Below are 23221 nucleotides of genomic sequence, written 5' to 3' on the forward strand. Positions count from 1 at the left end.
AGTCAAAACCGTCAAAAATATAACCTATATCAAATAAAATCTACAAATTACGGGTTGCCGTCTTACCCCCGGAGGAGGTGGCCGTCTTGCCCCCAAATAAATAATTTTTTTAAACTTTTTTTTGTAATCAGTTCATCGCATTTTTTGAACTTTTTCGTGGGACATAATCTAAGGAAAACTTCAATTTAACATGAAAAAATATTTGAAGACAGAAAAACATATTGTTATTCAACAAAAATGCCTAAGATGTTATTCATGAAAAAATTATTTGTTTATTTTGAGCCATTTTTATACTATTTCAAACAATATTTCTGGCAAAGGTGACTCCATATGCATTATTTAGCATGAGGAACAGTATTGCTGAACATTTTAGTAATATTCATTAGTATACTTTTTAAAACAGTGGGGTGGCCGTCTTACCCCCAGCTCCCCTACACTGATTTCCAAATTTATTGCTCTGAAATCTCCTGTACCTTTTCAGCCTGTAGTTCTGATTTTCCCTAGTTGGTGGAAGTAACTTGAAGATAATTTGTAAAATATGTTTTATATAAAATAATTGATCGGTAGCATTTTATTTCTAAAGATTTTTTTGAAATCTCTGTAATAACTCTTAGATTTAAGAACAATTTAATTACAAAAGCCTACATTTTTAATTTCTTTTAAGTTATTTGATAACTGTCGTCCTTGCTTATTGAAGTGTAGATTGTCACCAATTATTATTATTATGGAGATAATTCTTTAATTTTAAGCTTGAAACCATTTAAAATATTTTTGAAACATAGACTTTATGACTGCTACAAAAATTTCCCCGGGAATTCCCGGAATTTCAAAAATATTTTTCCTGTTTCCCGGGAAATTCAAAACCCGGGAAAATTGGACGCCCTAGTATTAATGAAGACTATATAAAAAAAAGTTAAACGGAAAAAAATTGCCGACTTTTCAATTACCGTAAACCAAAATGACATTAATAGGATTTAAATTTTGTAATATTTTTCAACTGTTGAAGTTTTCTCAAGATTATTATTTTTAAAACATGTACTGGGATAGGCCACACAAAGTTCATCCACTAGTTTTGAAAATAGAAATTTTTCAATAGTTCCTCAAAAATCTTGACAGAATCTTGACGGAGAGGCGGTACGCCTCCTTCAATTTTTGAGCGTTCGAAAAAGACGTGTTTTTCAATAATTTGCAGCCAGAAATGATGATGCTTGGAAAAATTTGGTATCAAAGCCAATTTTATGTAAAATTTTACGCCCGATTTGATGGCGTGCTCGAAATTCTAAAAATATGAAGGATTTTTCATCGAAAAAATTCAAAAAAAGTTTCAAAAATTCGGCAATTTTTCGATACTCGACTGTAATTTTTTATGGACCATGTCATTATATGAAAAATGTTCTGTATTTTTCAAATCTGCAATAACCCAGAAGGATAATTTTTTAATTTTTTTGATTTCGTGTTTTGTGTAACTTTGCAGGTTTTTTTTTAGAGTGTCTGTCGCGAATACCCTTGACTTTTTTTTTCGTAAAATCGCGATAGCTCGTGATGATTTCAAGCAAACCCTTTATGTTTATAAATCAATATTTTTGTTATTGTCTGCTCCAAAACTTTGTGAAACATTATTACACTCTAAAAAATAACTCCGCAAAGGAACCAAATACACAAAATCTACTTGAATTGACAAGTTCCAACATTTTTTACAGTTGAGTAACGGAAAATGGCTGAGTTTCAAAAGAATTGTGTTTTTCGATGAAAAAATATTTTATTTTTCTGAATTTTAAGTACGCCATAAAATCGGGCGTCTAATTTACATTAAAAGTACTTTTGACACCAAATTTCCATCTCATCACCGTTTCCGGCTGCAAATTATTTAATAACACCTCTTTTTTCGCAGGTTCAAAAATGAATGGGGTTGTACCGCCCCTCCGTCACGAGATATTAAAAAATGGACCTCGAATTCGTGATCAGAGACAAAAGTTACCCCTTAGGACAAAGTTTCACGCAAATCGATGAGGGGTCGGGGCAACTTTCTTCGATTTTGTGTGAGTTGGTAGAGAATTACCCAAAAGTAGTTTAATGATTTTTTTTCTTTTAATTAATTCAAAAACGGATGAAATTTTCAAACCTGCTTTGAAAAGTATTAAAAAACTATTATTGTTACATTTTTAAGAAAATTTTATGAAGAAAGTGATAAATTAAACTGGTAACTGGTAACTGGTTGACAACAGTCATGATTATACCAAGGCATATCACAATTACAATGTTTCCCTGAAATATGTTCCATGTTAAGTATCTAAACCCCAACCATTCCATGATCCAAACTATTCTCAAGCCAACGATCAACAAAGTTCACACATCCTTCCGAAAAATAAACCCCAATCGACCTACAGTAGGACCCAAAAATTGAAAGCTCCCAGCCATCTCATTTCAACATAAAACAACCCTTTCATATTCACACCCCCACCGCTGGAGCCCGTATGTGTGTTGATTGCTTCTTCATGGCTTGTTCCAAAGTGTTGTTTTCCGGCTCAGTCCACTTCCACCACTGTGATGTGAGGCCTGTTTACCATCCAACCAGCAGAATGCTTCCTAACGAACCATCCTCTCTCATAACTTTGCCGGGGCCTTCTTCCGGTCGACCCACATTACACCCTCGAATACCCCAAAGACGGTCAACGTGTTACGTGAAACAAAGATGGTCGGACGGCAATGTGGCAGGCAAAAATTAGAAAATCCCTTAAAAGATGTAACGTCCTCGTCGGTGGTCTTTGCCCGCTGCCATCATCATTCAGCAGCGTCGTTGGTTTGTTGGGGCCAGGTCGAAAGAGCAAATGCCACGGATTCGTTTTCTTTTTGTGCAGATTGGGTTACCATTCAGTTTAGTGGTTTGGTTTGGTAGCTCCATAGTCATAAAAAGCAATATGCTCACCGAAACTGAAAACTTCCTACAGCAAAAGTCGCACCATTGCACGGTAAGTTGATTTTGCAGCCTGGTTTGCATAACCAGTATCGTCTCTCTAACTGGCCGCAAGAGTGTCGGAAAACCACTTTCCACATTCTCAGGATCAAGTGGTGGTTTAGCATGGTCAAGTAGCTCACAAATCAGTTGAGTGAAATATCTCGTTCAAGCCAGAAACCAGTACGTAGTGCGTGGTTTGCTTCAAACTTTGGTTTCGAGAGCAAGTTTCAGTTCTGCCAACTGAACGACAAAAGGATTCCATTTGAAGTACAAAGTACACACCGCCCCATCAAAAGAAGCGAGACAATCGTATTATTGCACAATTAATTGCACCCCAAATCCACTCAATTTCCACTAGCGCAGACATCGGAGAGCCTATCCGAGTCACTTTGAAGTTTCATCCCCAATGATGACCGTGCAACGTACACTCTAATTTGAAACCATCACAGAGATGGTGGGGAGTCGATTTTTTGCCAGACACCCCCTGCATGACCGGCAGACCGGCGCGTCGACGGTGTCATGTCCGGATCGGGTAATGGATTTTATGCGAGTAGCCGGATTCAATTATGACTGCATCAGTGGTGATTGAATAAAGGGGTTTAAAAAAAAGGACGCATGGAAATAAGGGGTCGTGCATAAACCACGTGGCCTTTTTTTGGAGAATTTTTGACCCCCCCCCTCCCCCCTCATGGTTTTTCGTGGTTTCACGCCAAACCCCCCCCCCCCCTATATGACCACGTGGCTTTTTCCTCCCAGGTGAAAAATCTTAAAAAAAAAAACAAAATAAGTATAGATTTCAAAAATGTTTATCCACAAATGATGTACTGTCAGTGGTGGTGACTTTTGGTCAAAAAACGATATTACCCCGGGCAGAAAGTTGCATCTTGGAAAAATCTACCCATGTTCGTAAAAACACGAACAAGTCAAGTTCACCCCAGGGTATGGTTAAGAGATAACCGAACATGGCCACGAACATAAATTGTTCGAGGCGTATCTGCGAAAAATCTTGTTGAGTTTATTTGACCAACAATGCCACATCAAGTTGAGTTTATAGTAGCAAACAACTGAAATCTTCCAAAAATCATATCAAGTTCATAAAGTAGATTTTGATCCCAAAAATAATTTTATTGGTTTTTATTGCACCCCACCACAATTCAGACCCCCTCCCCCCCCTCCCCCCTTCTTCCTCTTCACAAATATGAGTAATATTGCAGGAATATACGCACTTACATCAAAACAAGATTTTTCAAAGTTGAAACATTATTTTACTTTAAAAACTCATTAAAAAATTGTGGAGAAAGTGTTGAATTGCCAAAATGTCATAATAATTTTCCAAATCACGAAAAATCCAAAGTCTCTATATTCCATTTTTTTAAATTAAAAATAAAAGTTTATGAAAATATTCCTAAAATTGCATAAGTCCAAAAATCCACAGTAAAATTCCAAAAAGCCTGGTAATGTTTCTTATCAAAATAATTTTTAAAAATGTTGAAAAATATTCAACTGGTCTGAGCAAAAATTTCGCAAAGTCCTGAAAATATAAAAAAAATCTGCCAAAAATCTTATCGTGATACTGATCCCGTAAATTTTCTAAGTGCCGGAACGATTTTTGTAGGGGGTATATCAATAATTATTAAAAACCAACTTTCGAATTTCAAAATTTCAATGAAGACGTTTTGTTAGGGACATTATTTTAGGAACAAACTGATGTTTTTGTAAAAATCAGACGAAAATTTCCTGTAATTTCGACGATATTTCCGAAATTTTACTGGCCAAAAGCCAAAATTTGTTAAGTCCAAGAAATCAAATAAATTCTACCAAAAATCTTGTCGTGATACGGATCCCGTAAATTTTCTAAGTGCCGGAACGATTTTTGTAGGGGGTATATCAATAATTATTAAAAACCAACTTTCGAATTTCAAAATTTCAATGAAGAAGTTTTGTTAGGGACATTATTTTAGGAACAAACTGATGTTTTTGTAAAAATCGGACAAAAAATTTCTGTAATTTCGTCGATTTTTCCGAAATTTTGGTTCAAAGCAAAAATTAACATCAAAATAATTTATCATGTTTCCAAACTCCCGAAAATGTTCTAAGTCCCAAAAAAATGCTTTTCCTGTAAAAAGTAAAGAATTAAAAAATATACGCAAAAATTTCAAAGTCCAGCATAAATAAAATCAAGCTTTAAAATATCAGCTCATGAAGATTATTCGAAGTGTCGGAAATTGAAAATTCTGTCAGTGACTGCAAATTTTGCTAAGTCCAGTATAAATTTGAAATAAAGTCAAAATAATCATTTCATGATGTTCGGGTAAAATTTTGGAAAAAATAAAATTTTCGAAATTTTTGCTAAGTCTAAAAAAACTACCACTAACAGCTCAATATCAACTGTAGATAATGCAGTATGATCATGGAATATACTTTCCATGATACGCAGTCGGTTTCAAAAGTCGTCATAACTCGAAGTGTTTACAGCAAGATGCGAATAAACAGGCCAAGATAGTTCGAAGTTATATCCACCAACTCACTTTCCGCCCGGGACTGTTGTTATTTTAACTCAATAAAAACATTTCAAATTATATCGAAATAAATATTGTTGGGGAATGCTCCTGAATTTACCAACATTTTCCCAGAATATGGCTAGTATAATCACACCGTTCATAAATGCCAATCGTTTTAAAATTAACTAAAACTCACCCTTTAGAGGGGGTGACATTGGGTCAAACAGAAAACATTTTAATTTGTGTAGGTGCTGTAACACCATTAAAACCAATTTGATAATATATAAAAAAACAGAAATTCACTTAAAAGTGTGAAAAAAGTATGATATCACAAAGTTTAAGGTAAATAATAACAGTATAACAATTTATTGAAATGGTACAGAAAGTAAAAAATACTCTCAACAAAACAAGCAACTTAGTAAAACATATGTATTCAAAATTATGGAATTGCAGTGCAATTAATTGCATCCAGAATAAATATGCTTTAAGAATTAAAGCTATTTTGATTTATAAACAGCATTCATGATTTAATTTAAATGCGCTTTAAAATATTTTCTTAAAATTGAAATTAACTAAATAGAAAAGTTTTGTTTCAAGAAAAAAATATTTTCATTTTATTTTAAGGAAAATATCTAGTTATGAAAGCTCCTAGTTAATATTTATTTTATTCCAAACATTCATAAAAATCCAAACTAAAGCAACTTTTCTTTTTAATTAAGCATGATTGATTCCAATGATTCAGTGTGTCCAAAAAAGTCGATCTGTTCATTTTTTTTCTCCATACAAGAATCAGACACAGGGACAAACATTCAATATTACGACCTTTTGAAATTTTAGTCTTAATTTTTTTTTTGAAAATATTGATTTCGAAAAGATCGGAAAATTTCACGAAAGTTTTTTTTATAAACATTGAAAATTGCACCATTAGTTGCTGAGATATCGACATAAGAAAATTATGGGTTGTTTGGGTAGTAAACATCCATTTTTCTGTTTTAAATTCTTTGCATGGCAATATCTTAGAAACAAAGCAACAAAGAATTTTCTCAGCATATCAAAAATATTTTTTTTTTCGAAATTAGGCAAACTGGGGCACTAATTTTTTTTAAATTAATAACTGCAACTTATTTTTTTTAAAAAAGTTACCTAAAAATAGCTATAACTTAAAAACGGTGCACTTTATAAAAATTTCACTAAGGTACTTTTAGATTGCAAATTTGATTTTACATCGAAAAATAAAATTGAAATAAAGTTGCGGTCAATATTTCGATTTTTTTTAATCAGTATTGATTCAAAAATTCATAACTCAAACAACAATTTTTTGCCCGTTCTGAAAATTTCTGAAAAATTGGCAAAATTTAAAAAAAATAAAAATAGCGTTTTTTTGCAAATCATGTATTAGTGACAAAAAGTGAAATTAAAAATCAGCAAAGTAAATTATCATTTATCATTTTTTTCAGTGTAGTCCTTATCCATAACTATAACTTTGCCGAAGACACCAAATCGACCAAAAATTTCTTCTAAAGATACAGATTTTTTAATTTTCATTGCTGCCAAATTTGTATGGAAAACTATATGGACAAACTAATGATGCAAAAAAGCTTGGGCACCAAAAAAAGGTTTCAGACGGATTAAAAAAATCAAAAAATTAAAATTTAAGAATAAAGACCGATTTTGTATAGAATTGCTCGAAAATCGATTTCGTGTCTTTGGAAAAGTTGTAGACAACGCGCTAAAAATCATTCTTTTAGTCATGGCCATCCAAATTGTTTAAGTCTTACTCTTACTTTAAATTGATTTTGCTATCGACTACGTGTTTTGATAAATTTAAAAAAGATTGAACTAAAATTTGGAATTTATTTTACATTTTTTTCAGTTGTTTAAATAGGCAATTATCTACGATTTAAAATTTTTGATCCAACTTTTGGTTGGAGATATTACCTCAAAATAAATACAAAAAAATATTAAATAAGATAATTTTTCAAGCGAGTTGAAAGTACCGTTCCATCTTTTTTAATGAATTTTATTTATGTTGATCTTGACGGCATTGAATTGAAATTTATTTCACAAATTGATATCGGCATTTGAAAATTAAGTGACTCTTTAAAACTTTTTAGTTATTATTTTAATGTTTCTATACATTTGAGTGGTTTTATCTCAAATATGAAGTTGAGGGTATAGTATATTTTCTCAGCTTAAAGAAAAACTAATATTTTCAGGAAAGGCCCCTATTTTTCAAACTTTAAATTAATTGAGAAATAAAAATAATGTTTGCTTGAAGCTCGTTTTTTTCTCTAAAAACCTAATATGTTTGCCCATGTTTCTCTTTGGCTCAAGAGATGGTCCCTTTTAACATAAAAAAACTAAAAAAAATACCTACAACTTTGACGATGGATAGTAATCGTGTATTTTATGAAATGTTATGTAATATAACAATCCGAATTGTGTAACCCATGAAATAAGGAATATATTTTAGACCAAAATGTTCATCAAATTTTTTGGTGAATCTTAAAGTATGTATCGTTCGTTTTTTCGTTACTGGTTATTTTTTAATGTTAGACGTTTCACTTGCAAATGAAGTAGTGAAACTGAAATTTTGCGCGATAATCCTGAAATTGGGGTTTTTAGTTTCTTTGTACTTAAAAAATATTGCATGAGAGAGGAGATACAAGATATCTTGAGTTTGTTTTAAGTGTCAAAAGGAAATCTTTCGATTAAGATTCTTCGATCACTTATAGGACCAGCTACGGTAATTAGCTAAGATCTGAGATTTTGATTATTTTTTTTTTTCACAGAGAATCATTTTTAGACACTTCATTTATAATACATATTTAGTTTTTTGCCTTGTTATGAAAATCTTATAAAATTGTCAGCAATATTTATTTTTTAAGTTGTTCCAAAATAGAACTATCGAAGACTACATCTACTTTCAATGCAAATTTGCAAGCACATTTTTAGCTACTTGATACCATCAACAAAAAAATGCAATTGTGTTAGCATTTTGGTACGCATTTTTTAGGGTATATTAACTTTGGATACTGTCACTTTATTTTTTAACAGCTTTTAAACTTTTGCAAAACGTAGTTACATGAGTATTAAAAAGTGTACATTCAATTACAGGCTCAAAGTATTGATATGAATCTGCCAAAATATATAATTCAATATTGAATTGGAAAATATTATGACATTGAAATATAAGTAATAATTTTAAACACAATAATTATATGGTTTTGAGGTGTAACAAAAAATGTATGCATATAAGTAAATTTAAAGCGCGTTTTTTTTTTGTTTTTTTTAAAAAAGATTTTTTTTAAAGGCCACGTGGTCAGCCGTCGACCCCCCCCCCTCCCCCCCATGGCTTTTCATGGTTTTTTTCGGTCGGATTTCGGACCCCCTCCCCCCCCCCTAAGGAGACCACGTGGTTTATGCACGACCCCTAATAGAATGCGTTCAATATTTTCAATACTGAACATAAAAACAGTATAATGTTTAAAAATTCAAAATGAAATCAAAATAACGAGATTTTTCAAAATTTCAATAAAACAAATGGACCGTCATCACAGTGGTGAGATAAGGCACACAAATTTCAGAATTTTTGTATGACTCAATTTCACCCCCAGACTCAATGGCATCCCTGAGGACAGTAAATGGCATTTCAAGTTTTTGTCTTCATCCAATCTATTCAAAGTATCCCAAAAAGATCAATGAGCAGCTTACTGCCCATAATCGCATAAATGTCCCATATGAATTTTCATCGTTTTTGAGTTAATGATGCAGTTTGGTTCAAAATCGTGTGCTCTTTCAGAAAAGCCTATAACATCCAGTGCACTATGGTACATTGGGTGGCCAAGTTTCAAAAAAGTGACCTTCTCCAAATATTTTTTGGTATTTTTTTCTCGAAAGTAAACATTCTAACTAAGAAAAATCCAAATTTTCAAAGCTCTAAGTTTGTTCATTACGGAGATACGCAAGCTGAAAGTCAAAAAATGGAGTAAAAAACAAGCGTTTTTCGTAAAAAAGGCTGATTGTTTAATTTTAACATAGCTCAGCCATTTTAAATGTTTTATTAGGACAAATATACATCGTTGGAAAGGTAATGAGATAAGCTTTGAAACTATTAATAGATAAAATGTTGTTTCCAAACCAAAAACTGAAGTTTTCATCGAAAAATTGGAGCATTGTTTTGACAAATCATATTTTTTTGTGTTTGTTAATCGAGTACATTTTTTGCTAACCGATGCTAAAAATGAAACTAAGATCACTTGAAAGATTGGATTATAATCTAACATTGCTGAAATTTCCAGCCTGCGATTTTTTGCGTTTTCGGAGATATGCCATTTTAACATTTACGTTTTATCAAAATTTGCTGCAATCTACATATGCGCCCGTTTATTTCACTTGCTTTGCTACCTACTTCGTGGGCATCGTCGCTTCAAAAATCAATACCTGGTTTCAAGAAGTTCGAAATGACTTTATTGGAATTTTCTGTTGCCTACATTTAAAATTGAGTACCTTAGTCAAAATAAGGTATTCGTATAATATTGACTTAGCATGATGAATTTCTGCGATCAATCCATGAAACTGATCCACATTTAAGTTCTATGTTGGTTAGTACAAAACATCATAAAAAGTACCTTTTTGCAATCCCGCTGTGAAACTGTCAACTTTTCCTGTCCTTCTGGAGCAACGAAACGGCCTACTTTTCCCTACCAAAAATAACAAAATGGAAAATTAATACCTTTCAACACCAGTGCTGAAAAGTTCAACTTTTCAGCACTGAAATGGGTGCTGAAAAGTTGAACTTTTCAGCACTAGTATCGAAAAGTAACATTTTTCAATATTTGTTTGTTTTGAACGGTGAGTTTACTTAACACATGAATAATTGACATAAAATTCCATTCAAAAAGCGTTTTTCGGAATTGCAAAAAATGTTGTAAGCAACTCGTTCCAAAACTTGTTTTTTTCAGCACTCATCGTATTTATCCAACTCGGTAAACCTCGTTGGATAAATGTACGACTCGTGTTGAAAAAAACTTCTTTTTGCAACTTGTTGCATAAACTACTATTAACATATCCTGAAGCTGTCACAAACTCTATAATCAAATGAATTTTAAGAATATGGTTTGTATTTTATCGTTTTACTTCATATTTAATATTGTGGATAAAATTAATTTTTCTGTTATTTGATTTAATAATTAAAATATTCGCAATTTATGTCCATAAGGGTGGGAGGGGGGGGGGTGGTCTCAAGTTATACGGCATGGACTCACAAAAAGAAACACACAAGTTATAAAGGTCCCATTATGCAAGGGTGATTTTCTCTAAATTAATTACTCCAAAGTGTTGAGTTTGACGGTCCGAAACGTTCTGATTTTATTGTCGTCGAAAAGTCCCCCAGAACCTCACACATGAGGTACTGCGGTTTTGCTTAGTGAGCATTAATCGAGTTACTTGCTTGAAACGCGGCGAGGTAAACGAAGTTTAGCTTTGTTCGCAGTTTGGGTTACTGTTGTCGGGTATGCTGACGATGTTGGTGGCGTCGATCAATTATACGGAAAGCAATTTCCGTAACTCACAACAGGAAATAATAAATATTTGACTTAAAATGAATTTATTACGCTTAACAAAAATTTGTTGGTGGGGAGGAGGAGAGGGGGGGGGGGGTGAAAGAAAGAGGAGGGAGGGGTTGTGTCCTTAAAGTGGGGTGGGAGCTTATCCATAATTTAATAATATAAACTTGCAATATAATATATATGCAATTCTGTTTCACTTGCAAATGTATGAAAAGACTATTTATTATAAACAATCAACTATTGAAAAACATGAAAAGTCATAAAAATCGACGTATATCATTTCAATACCATACAATTACCTAAATTTGTATCAAAAAAACATTTAAAAAGCAAAAAAATAATTTGGCCGCCTGTTTGTATGGAGATGGCCCATAGTGCAGTGCTTTCTTCTAGAAATCAGGAGGAAATCCAGTTTTTTCGCGAAAACTTAACACGTAGCCTTATGTGTGGGACAAACTTCAAATGCGTTTTTCTCAGCATGCTGTTTTTTCATATGGGACATTTATGCGAACATGGGCAGCTTAATGATTGTCTAAATTTTAGGTTATCTTTGAAAAAAACTTATGCATTCGATTGTAAAATTTTCAAAACAAATTGCATAACGTTTATTTATTGTATTTTGGCACATTTTTTTTAAATAAATTTTAAATTTTGGGAACACAAACCGGAAACAGATTTGTTCATAAACTATTATTATTTGATTTTTTTAATAATTATTTTCTAAAATTAAGCTTATTCTCAACGCCCGAGCAGAACCAAGAAACAAAAAAAATTGTAATGGCCTAGGTAGCAATCAATTATTCAAATTTCATTATAAAAAATATCTGAAATTTCCAAAACGTAAGAGAACGAATCTTATATTAAAAATAAATTCTCTGGCATTTTGGTAAAACAAAATATTTAATAATATCCAGTTTAAAGTGATGGTTTATAAATCAAGTGTTTTTTACCTTTTAAAAATCATGATAAAGCTTGACCATCATATGACTTTATTTTCAAATGGATCAGATAATTTTCTAAAAAATTACTTTAAAAACATTGATGATGGACTTAAGGTTGCTGAGATACACAAAACAAAGGGCCATCCATAAACCACGTGGACACTTTTCTGAAAATTTGAGACCCCCTTTGGCCCCACCAGGACATTTGTTTATACTTCCCGGGCAGACGGTAATAACAAAATTCATGCCATTTAAATAACAAATACTGTTAAAATAACAGAAATTAATATGGGATCTTCTTAAAAAACCCATTTTTACATAAGGGATAAATAACAATTTATGTTATTATAACAAAATTTGTTATTGGTCTGATATTGGTTGAAATCCAAAACAACTTTGGAATAACATTTCTTGTTATGGATGAATACCGCCAACTGTTATTGGGATGATCGGATTAGTTGTTAAATCTAATCTAATCTAATCTAATCGAACACAAGCGCAGCCAGTCCGAAGAAAGCATCCTGGAAGAACTTGTGGTTAGATTACGCCCCAAATCCTTTCTTGTCAGTATTAATGATTGCATTACATCCGAGTAACCCCGAACATGTATTGCAAAACATTAAAGCGGCCAGGCCTACTACGTTGCATTAACCGCAGAGACAGATTCTGAGAACGGATCACATTTCCCAGAATCAACAAGGGAGGAAGGATGCGTGGACATACCGTACCAAACGCTCTGAATGAGTTTAGGTTGGGTGTGTAAGTGTGAATTTGGCAAGTAATTATTATTTTTTAAGGAGGGGAAGAAAGAGGGAAGGGGGTGGGGGGTGGAATTTGGGCTAAGGACATGGTAGATGGGATGGGGTAGGAAGTTGATCGGTTTAGTTGTTTTAAACAACAAAAAATAATTACAAAGATTTGTTCGAAGAATAACTAAAAATGTTATTATTTTGTTATTACAATAACAACCCAATAACAAAAAAATCATAACTATGAATAACAAATCTTGTTATAAATAACAAAAAATGTTATTGGCCTAGTATTTTCAAATATCAAAAAATAATATTCCCAAGTTATTTCCGTCTGCTCGGGTTTATACAAAAAAATAACCACCAGAGCTAACACTCCTAATGTGTCCACGTGGTGTATGGATGTCCCCCAAGAATGTTTTCTGAGTGTCATCTACAATGCATTAAATACTTAGATAACGATATCTCAAGAACTGTCGGACAAATTTTCAATGTTAGAATGTAAAATAATCATGGTAATATAACATCTCGGAAGGGGTAATATTTTGTAACAGTTGGCCTGTTTGGCAAAATTATTTATTTATTTGTTTCAATGTTTAATGTTATTTATTTACATTTTGCAATAAAATCCACGAGTCAAGCTCCGCTTGCACTCTTCTGTAAAATACTTCTGTTGTATTCACCACGGTAACTCAACCTGTTTTGGACCGATTGCCTTAAGACCCGGAGAGAGACTCTTGAGAGAGATGAGCCGATCTTGAACTACCTCAGTGAGAGAACACCACAGCTAGACCCGAGAACACAGTTGCTAAAAAGGGATGGGGAGTTCGCTACTTCTGTCGCACGCAGTTACCCAGAGAGCATCTCAAGGAATGACGTAATTCCGGTCAAACCGCTTGAGCGTCCGTTGCGACCTTCCCTATTCTGAGGACTCCAGGGCTCGTTCACTTTGTCCCCAGCTATCAACGAGAGTGGAAGTGCGCGTTTTGTATCACGACTTCTTTTTGGATTTTTGTTACAAAATGTAATTTAGTATAGTGACGTGTTCCATTTTTGTTAACTAATTAAATGTCCTTTCATTAGTTTCCCGTTTAGTAATTTTGTGTGTGCGCTAGCTAAAGTGATTAGAAGTGTGCGATCAGGAGCTAGAAGGTAAAGTGCTCAATAGAGTACCGTGCATGTGCTCATAAAGTTTCTTCGAACAGAAGGCCGCCCGTTAGCAACAGCGCTAACCATTCCGCAGCAGCACCAGCCCAGCAGCAGCGCGAACACACGAGCAGCAGAAGCAGCAGAGGAAAACGGAGACGAAGTTCCCCGCACACCGCACTTCTCGTTGTCACCGCACGTCACCAGGCGAAGCACGAGGACGAAGAGCGTGAGCGCACGCTAGGCGGCGATCCGTCACCACATCGCCCCGGTGAAGAAGGGAGGGTCCCTGAACCACCACACGAGGACAGCGGAGTTCGTTAGTCCCGGCCGGAGTCAACCCTAAGGCCGGAGCTTCCTGTCCGGTTGCCGAACACTGACAGCCGCGGAACCGGGAAACGTCTGAACCGGCCCGAGCCACCCCGTAAGGCCGAGTCCCGCGCATTCCGGTCAGCTGTTCATCAGCTGACGGCCACGTGTCGTCCCTGAGCTGAGCAACCAGCCACAAGCAGCAGAGAACAACAGCAGCAACAAGATCATCTTTCGGTGAGTCCGTTCCTTTTTGCACTTGTGGAAGAAGCACGTCCCTAGCTGACGTAGCACGTTTTCTGCCGGCCTAGTGCTGAGGCGGCCGACGCGAGTCCGCTTTCTCGGACGCGTCCAAAGTTTGAGGAGCGAACTTTAATCCCACGCGTTTCTACGCCACACGTGGATGACCCCTGAAATCAAGACGCGCGCGCGCGCAATTTGAAGAAGCAGTAGCCGATTTGATCAGCTGATTGCTGGAAGATGGGAAGAGCACATGAGCACGGTTAGGGAAACAGACAGAATTAAGATCAAACGCACACACGCAAAGTAGGTAGAAGGTAGAAAACACGAAGATGGCCACTAACACTATTGTACAAATATAAAGCATGCTAACCAAACGAACACAAGAGAACTCGACTTTGTTTTTGGAGTTTATGAAATAAAACTACCCTAGATCTTTTCCTGATGAATAAAACGTTCGTTTAACTGTTATTTAAAACCTACTTGTGGAGTTTCTTTAGTTGATTTGATTTGGAGTTATGTCACTTTTCGTCGTCTTTTTTCGTTCTGTTTTCTGAATGACAGAGCTTGGCGTCGAATGCACTGCCACGATCGAAGCGCTGCCTGGTGGCAGGTGGCGGCACTGCCGATGATGAGCTTTTAGGTATGGGAAGCAACACACTGGAGTAAGTTGTCTGGGTAATTTCTTGTGGTTGGCGTGACGGATTCTCGGTTTCGTTTAGTGGCAGTTCTCGGTGATCTAGCTGGTTCGATCCTGAATCCTCCGATGAGGATCAGTACAAAATGGGCTCGTCTTTCTAAAGAGTCTCGACCGGGCAAACAAACATGGCGTGCGATCTCCCTTTGGGAGTGGCGCATAAATCTCACGCTCACCAGATCGACTAGCAACGGTTACAATTTTTATGTCAGAAAAAAATGTGAAATTTTACCTCTTAAAATGTTTTATTTAACCACTTGTATGATGGAATTGTAAAGGTAATATTCAACCTTCCAAATGTAAACAATTTATTACTCTGTGATCAATCCGAATAAAACATTTCAAATTATTTGAATTCAAGTCCTACATTATAAAAGGACTAAATTAAAGTAGATGGATTTGTAAGAAGAGAGCTCAGGGATAAGGATTTTTTTGTAATTTTAATTCCGGTTTTTTAATTGGATGAAACTTTATGAGTGTTTTTCTAAAACCAAAAAAAACCAAAAAGACATTATTCATAATTTTTAAACAAAAATGATATACAAATATTAAAAAATCTGTGCCTTGACAATTTCGGATTTTCAGATCAATTTGGTGTCTTTAGCAAATTTGTGGATATCTTAGGACTTCTATTAAAAAAATATTACCCATTTTTTTAAAGTTCGACTTTTATACAAAAAATCAAAATTAAAAATTCGTTTGCACTGCTGTTAATTTTTCCAACAAATTAGATTTTTGAAAAAGCGTGAAAAAAAGTCAAAACACTTTTAATATCCTGCACCGATTTTGCACACCAAGCAAAGCAATCCACTTTAACGACCCCCGGGTCTTTTGTGGGCTCTGTTGCAAGTTTCTGCTCATTTCTAGGCGTCGGAAGGTTTTGTGTGGTGAGTCACTCAAAACCTCTTTTACGCAAATGGACCGACGCTTTACTTCCCCATCCGATAGAAGGCGTGGTCCATCTGGGATTGAACCCAGGCCTTACTGGGGTGAGAAGCTACCGCGCTAGCCACTACACCACCGCACCCGGCCGATTTTGCACACGTTTTTTGTTAGAAACGTGGCTTTATAAACCTGCAGAAGTCATTTCAGAAAAAAATCGAAAGTGCTGTAGAAAAAACATCATGTTGCCTTATTATTTTATTTACCAAGGCTGTATCTTAGCAACAATTTGTCAAATCTTCAATATCTTTTAAGCAATATTGTAGGATAATTTGTGATCTTTTCGAAATTAGTATCTTCTAGGATTTAATTATGACTCTTACAATTAAAAAAAATTGTTTAACTTACATAAATATTAAGGTGCTATAAATTTAAAGAATGCAAATTTAATTGGATATCTAAAACTAAAATAAAATATGACTATTTTCCACGTTTTTAAAACAAACTTGTACCATAACTTACTTAAAAGATGCCATTTTTTGCCAAAAAGGCATTAATAATTTTTATGTGAGATTAGTCGAACTAAAAATGGATTAGATTTTTTAAAGAGTCAATCTATTTTTCTAAAAAGTCCTAAGTAATATCTAAAACTTTACGAAAGGCAATAAATTGATAAGGGTATCCGTTCATAAGATACAGATTTTATTAATATTTCAATAGTCTTATTACATGGACTTCTATCAATAACTGATAATTTTAAATGTATCATTTGGTCATACAAAAGGTTCCCACAAAGTTTGATGCAAATATAAAAATACATAATATAAATATATGATGCATACAAGTACGAAGTGTCAGTGATTATTTTTAGAGTGGTTTTCTGATCTTTCCAAATAAAAAAATCTAAATGTTTGAATTCACGCCTCATTTTTTCAAAAGGTTTCAATTAGGTGTTTTAAAACCTTTATGAAAGTTAGACATTAATTGCAAATTCAATTATATTTTCTCTAATTTCGGTAATGTTTCATGTTCATCACATCCTGAGACATCGTTATTTGATGATTTTTTTTTCACTAAGAAATGCTTTCATGCTTTTTTGTCAGAGGCAACCGTTTGATTTATCTTCAAAGATTTTGAAGCAAATTTTTAGGAAGTTATCTGATAGTCAAGCTTGATCATAAATTCTTCAGCTTTAAATTAGTCACATTTTCTATCAAATATGTTTCAAAATTTTATTTAAAAATATTAACTAGGACGTACAAAGTTTAATTAGACTGCCTTCATTTTTCTCCCAAATTGTTGATCAAAAACCAATCCAAAACTTTAGACAATAATAAACCGTTTAAAATTGACTTTGATTGTTGGCAAGCAGATAGTAAATTAAATATTCGTTTTTTAATGGTTCAGTCATCAATCGATTAAGATGACAAATGATTTTCATAACCAAAACATGAGTATAATTTATATGAAGTCAAAAATTCACTCCGATGCAACGCCACGGAGTTATCGATGTGGCAAATGAAAAGTTTGACTTAATATTAGTTTTCCATAGTTACTTCTAATCTGAAACTGTAATAATATTAAAGTGTTGGAATGGATTTGGTTTCATACGAGACATATTACGAAAAGAAAAAAAATCGTAGCGTTGCAACGCCGGAATGTGTCTAACATAAATGTCACTTTAAGTAACCGCACCATCCAAGCTTTGACGATAAAAAATATTTTAAAAAAAATCTTATTTAATCAAAAATCAAGGATTTTTTAAACATTAGACTGGTATATATTAATCTCAAAAATTGATCGAAAAAATGCATAAAACATGAGCTACAGACTATGCCAACCGATGCAAAAACGTACATCCACCCAAAAAAAAAGTAACAAATTCACCCAATGCAGTGTTCATTGATGCAAACAGTATAATGTATATTCGACGTTCGTCCTTGTTTTTCCCTTCCCCTACTCACCTCATCACCTTCACTGCTTTTGCCAGCTGTACGCTTTTCCACACCACCCCATCATCAGCTCGGAAAACATTCCGATATTCGGTCCCAGGTTCGGCCTCAGCCACGGCACAAATTATGCAATATTTATTATCATAAATCACCAAACAACATTCGGGCTCTCTTCCCCCATCCAATTCTCATTCCACTGCACTAACTTGGTCTGCTGGCAACCTTGCTGCACCGCACTTCAAACTCTCTTCAAGGGTCCTTCCTCAGCGCCACCGTTTCACAATTAAGCCACTCACAATTTCACACACTAAATTGCACTTTTGAACGCGCTTCCAAACCCACAACCAGCTCCCCCGGCCGTGTCCCAGTTGGGCGATGCATTGTGTTAAAGCAGTGATTAAAACAAAACCGAGGTTTTATCTTCCGGAAGTGGAGCCACCAAGCCACAATAACCGCAATTTATTCCACGCGATTGCAGCCAGAATTAATTGCTTTAGTTTTCCCGTTTTCCGAATTCCGAAATGCACAGATTTAATCCAAAATTGCAAATTTTACTCGTTCCAATTTGGTGCAACTTTTGGGACTGCACTATAAACCACAATTTTTGTCACTGTTTTTCCTCCTTTCCGCTAATTTGATTCAATTAGTCCTTAATTGATATTAATTGTTACATAATGTCCTTTCCGGCACGACACATTAACCAAAAAAAAATCCTTTCTCCATAAAGTTCACTTCAGGTCCATTCACAAATAACACAACCTCCAAACCAAATAGTCCTTCAATAGTACATTCCACCTGGTCCGGAAAAGGCCGGTTGGAAAATTCCGATGTTGTCGCGACGACCTCGGTTCGGCAACTGCTGCAGTTCGAGCGGACACATAAAATTGATAAGAATAAACTAACCAGCCAACGGAAAAACCTGGAATTCTCAGCCAAGAGAGAGAGGAAAAGAAAGGAAAAGAGAGCCTTCCAGTCAGACCATGTGGTAGCTGCATTTTCCAGGCGCCGGTTGGGAAAATGTGTCGGCGTGGATGTCGAGCAACTGGAAAGCTTAAGGAGGGGAAAATCGAGTAGCACTCAGCTGGGAAGGGTGGCCAGTTTTTATTTTGGTTTTTTTTATGATTCAATAGAATGGAACTCGGTCATCATTAATTCAAATTAAGAGTTTAAAATAAAAACTAAAAACTAAAAACTAAAAACTAAAAACTAAAAACTAAAAACTAAAAACTAAAAACTAAAAACTAAAAACTAAAAACTAAAAACTAAAAACTAAAAACTAAAAACTAAAAACTAAAAACTAAAAACTAAAAACTAAAAACTAAAAACTAAAAACTAAAAACTAAAAACTAAAAACTAAAAACTAAAAACTAAAAACTAAAAACTAAAAACTAAAAACTAAAAAACTAAAAACTAAAAACTAAAAACTAAAAACTAAAAACTAAAAACTAAAAACTTAAAAATAAAAACAAAAAACTAAAAACTAAAAACTAAAAACTAAAAACTAAAAACTAAAAACTAAAAACTAAAAACTAAAAACTAAAAACTAAAACTAAAAACTAAAAACTAAAAACTAAAAACTAAAAACTAAAAACTAAAAACTAAAAACTAAAAACTAAAAACTAAAAACTAAAAACTAAAAAACTAAAAACTAAAAAACTAAAAACTAAAAACTAAAAACTAAAAACTAAAAACTAAAAACTAAAAACTAAAAACTAAAAACTAAAAACTAAAAACTAAAAACTAAAAACTAAAAACTAAAAACTAAAAACTAAAAACTAAAAACTAAAAACTAAAAACTAAAAACTAAAAACTAAAAACTAAAAACTAAAAACTAAAAACTAAAAACTAAAAACTAAAAACTAAAAACTAAAAACTAAAAACTAAAAACTAAAAACTAAAAACTAAAAACTAAAAACTAAAAACTAAAAACTAAAAACTAAAAACTAAAAACTAAAAACTAAAAACTTAAAACTAAAAACTAAAAACTAAAAACTAAAAACTAAAAACTAAAAACTAAAAACTAAAAACTAAAAACTAAAAACTAAAAACTAAAAACTAAAAACTAAAAACTAAAAACTAAAAACTAAAAACTAAAAACTAAAAACTAAAAACTAAAAACTAAAAACTAAAAACTAAAAACTAAAAACTAAAAACTAAAAACTAAAAACTAAAAACTAAAAACTAAAAACTAAAAACTAAAAACTAAAAACTAAAAACTAAAAACTAAAAACTAAAAACTAAAAACTAAAAACTAAAAACTAAAAACTAAAAACTAAAAACTAAAAACCCGGGCAGAAAGTTACATCTTCCTGAAAACTTGTCATGTTCGCAAAAACACAAACATGTCAAGTACCTGTTAACTTCCAGTTAAGAGTTAATCAAACATAAACGCGAACATAATTTACTCTACGCATATCAAAAAATTATCAACTTAAGTTCGTGTTGGAAACTTCAAATTATCATGCTATGGTGCGGAAAAATATCATCCATAAACATAAAATTATCCCGACCAGTTTTTTTTCCTGGAAAAATATTGGGCGAAAAATATCATACAAAAACATAAAAGTATCATAACAAGTTGTGATGTTTCCAGATAGTTTTTTTCTGTAATAATTTGGTTGCTTTAGAAAGCGTAATACACAGTAAGAAAATATAAGTTTCATATAGACTGTTTTTCAATTGTATTTCAATAAAACAAATTAATTTAATGATATAATATGATTTTCTAGTAAAATTTATTTTTATTAAATAAGCCTAAAATTAAAAACTCTAGCAAACAATCGGCTGGAAGACTAAACATAATGACAATCTAAATTTTTTAAAATATTTGTAAACAGCAACTCCCCACGAAAACCATGGGACCAAAAGTTGCCTCTTTTAATTACGAAAATTTTGGTATTTTAACATGTATAGGTCATCGCTGAAATTTTTAAGGTATCGCAGTTTTAGTGAAAAAAGTTGATTTTTTCCCGTTTTCGTCATTTTCCCATTTTTGCGCGTGGCGCGTCGAAAACCCCAGTTTTTATTTTAAAAAATTCGTTTCTCAGTGTATCGAAAACATAACTGCACCATTTTTTGATATGTTATGTGAAATTTTCTGAGGAATCTGATAAAAATATTTTCAGACATAGGCTCTTTGGTCCCGAGACCTTCAAAACAGCATTTTATGTTTTCATTCAACCTTTTCAAATGTTGAGCTAGATTTTTGAAACTTCTTACTATTTTTCCCAAATAGCCAAACTAATCACCTTTCATTTGCGTCTAGGACAGCTAAAATCGGATGAAATGGCGCGGAGATATGATTTTTTGAAAAAATTGGATTTTGCGAAAATCGACGAAAATTGCCATTTTTCGAACCACCCTAACACGGCGTAAATCACCCTAATGGCCAAACAAAAAAATACGGGTCGAATTATTTCGGCCAAGGATACCCCAGAAAAATTTTGAGCCCGATCGGAGAACTTTTTTTTCGAATCATGCTGATTTCGTGGGGAATTGCTGTATACATATCATTTGCCGTATAATTCGAATTAATTCAAAGTTTAGTGTGAATAAGTAAGGCTGGTACCGTAAACTGGGGTGACTTTGATAGCCCGGGGTGACTTTGATAGGTTTTTCAAATGCTCGTCAAATTAATATCTAAACATTTTTGAGAATTTTGAGTATGTAAGCATCAATGGATAGCTTATTATCGAACATGTATGCATAAATGAGACTGTTACATTGGATGTATCAAAATTAGTGGCCAAATCAAATTTCTATCAATGTCACCCCAGGCTATCAAAGTCACCCCAGTTTACGGTACACATTTTATTTAAAGTTTTTGTCACTCCTCCCTTCGAAGTTTGCCCGAAAAATCAGGGGGCAACAAAAAATAACATCCAAAATTGCATACTACTAACAATATTAAAACAAATCAAACTTTTTGTAAAGCCAAGTCAAGAAAAATCTGTACAATTGAACTAAACAAATCAATAATGCACTAATTTATTTGCATTGGCCGCTGAAAATTTTCCTGAAATTCTAGCAAACCTATTTGAAAGTGTAGAAATTTGTAAATATTGTCAAGGCGGAAGCGTTACAACTGGGCAACGTGGCTCGGTCTTATACAAACATTTAAATTTATAAAATTCCCAAACAAAAAAAAATAAACAAAAATATGGTCTTTAAAGGAAAGAATCAAAAAAATATATGCAATCCTTATCAATAAATAATTTATTTTCAGAATTTTATATCAATCTGTCAAAAGTCAATAATGTGTATTCAAAATCAGCATAAATAACAAAATGAAAAACTGAACTTTGCTAAACAAACATTGAAATGTTTGAAAGAATTTCTAAACTGAAGTGATAGGTTCACTTTGAAATAATAATTCTCGTACATACCTTGTTAATCCTCATCCAATCCATCCAGAGAGCATATGATTGCAGCACAATCCATTTTTGCAGCTGATTGGTCAAAGTAAACAAAATTCTAGAAGCCGAATGTCCAGAAAATGCCCGTTAGTAGATCTGTAAGAGAAAATAAAACACAAAGCATCAATTCTCAAACAAAATTTATGGAATAATTAAAAATTCAATAGTAAACAAAGAAAAAGAAAACAAGCAATACTTATCTGAATTTTAAAAAATCGTCGAAAAATATTTGTCGGCTTGACTAGTAGAACCAACATCTGTAGTCGCTTCAGGTGGACTCATCCTCCTCCGTGAAACTGCTTTCGAGCCACTCAATTGAATCACCTCCTCCGGAATCACAAGAGGAAGGTTCATCCTTCTGTCGCTGACACTCCAAAACGATAGAAACAATGTCACAGTGTCACGTCCAGTCCCCAATCACCACCATGATGCAGAAACGTAAACAATCACACGCACACTCGCGAAAACACACAGATCAAATACGGTTTCCCCACAAATCGCGATTTTGATGACCCGACGACAAAAACCAAAACAAATCGACACTGCTGTTTTCCTCCACCGAAAACTGTCAAATTCGCCAAAATCATTCCGGCGTTAATCCACGTCTTAACAGCAGCGGCAGGAGGAGGAGGAGGAGGAACGATGACCAGCGGCATGTAGGCAGGAGGATTTAGCTAACGTAATTTTTTTTTCATAGAGCCACAAAAACACCAACTTTCACATAAATAACAACAATTCGCAACTCTCACATAAAACGACACCAACGAACGCACATTCCCACGGCCAAAATACGCACTTACAACCCGCGGCGATTCGCAGGCTGTTGTTAACGTGAAGACTTCCATCATTGTCATGATTTTTCG

The 23221-nt window shown here is 33.7% G+C and overlaps 1 protein-coding gene across 1 annotated transcript in view; it reads left to right on the top strand.

Moving 5' to 3' along the window:
• Positions 1-6488: 6488 nt before the first annotated feature.
• LOC120414139 (uncharacterized) overlaps positions 6489-23221 on the top strand; it is an 87244-nt gene continuing 70511 nt past the window's right edge. Inside the window, exon 1 of the mRNA XM_052710183.1 lies at positions 6489-6492. The gene's annotated coding sequence lies outside the window, so the exon portion shown is untranslated. The remainder of the gene's footprint in view (positions 6493-23221) is intronic.

Source organism: Culex pipiens, chromosome 3 (assembly GCF_016801865.2).
Source record: "Culex pipiens pallens isolate TS chromosome 3, TS_CPP_V2, whole genome shotgun sequence".
In the NCBI taxonomy this organism is placed as follows: Eukaryota; Metazoa; Arthropoda; class Insecta; order Diptera; family Culicidae; genus Culex; species Culex pipiens.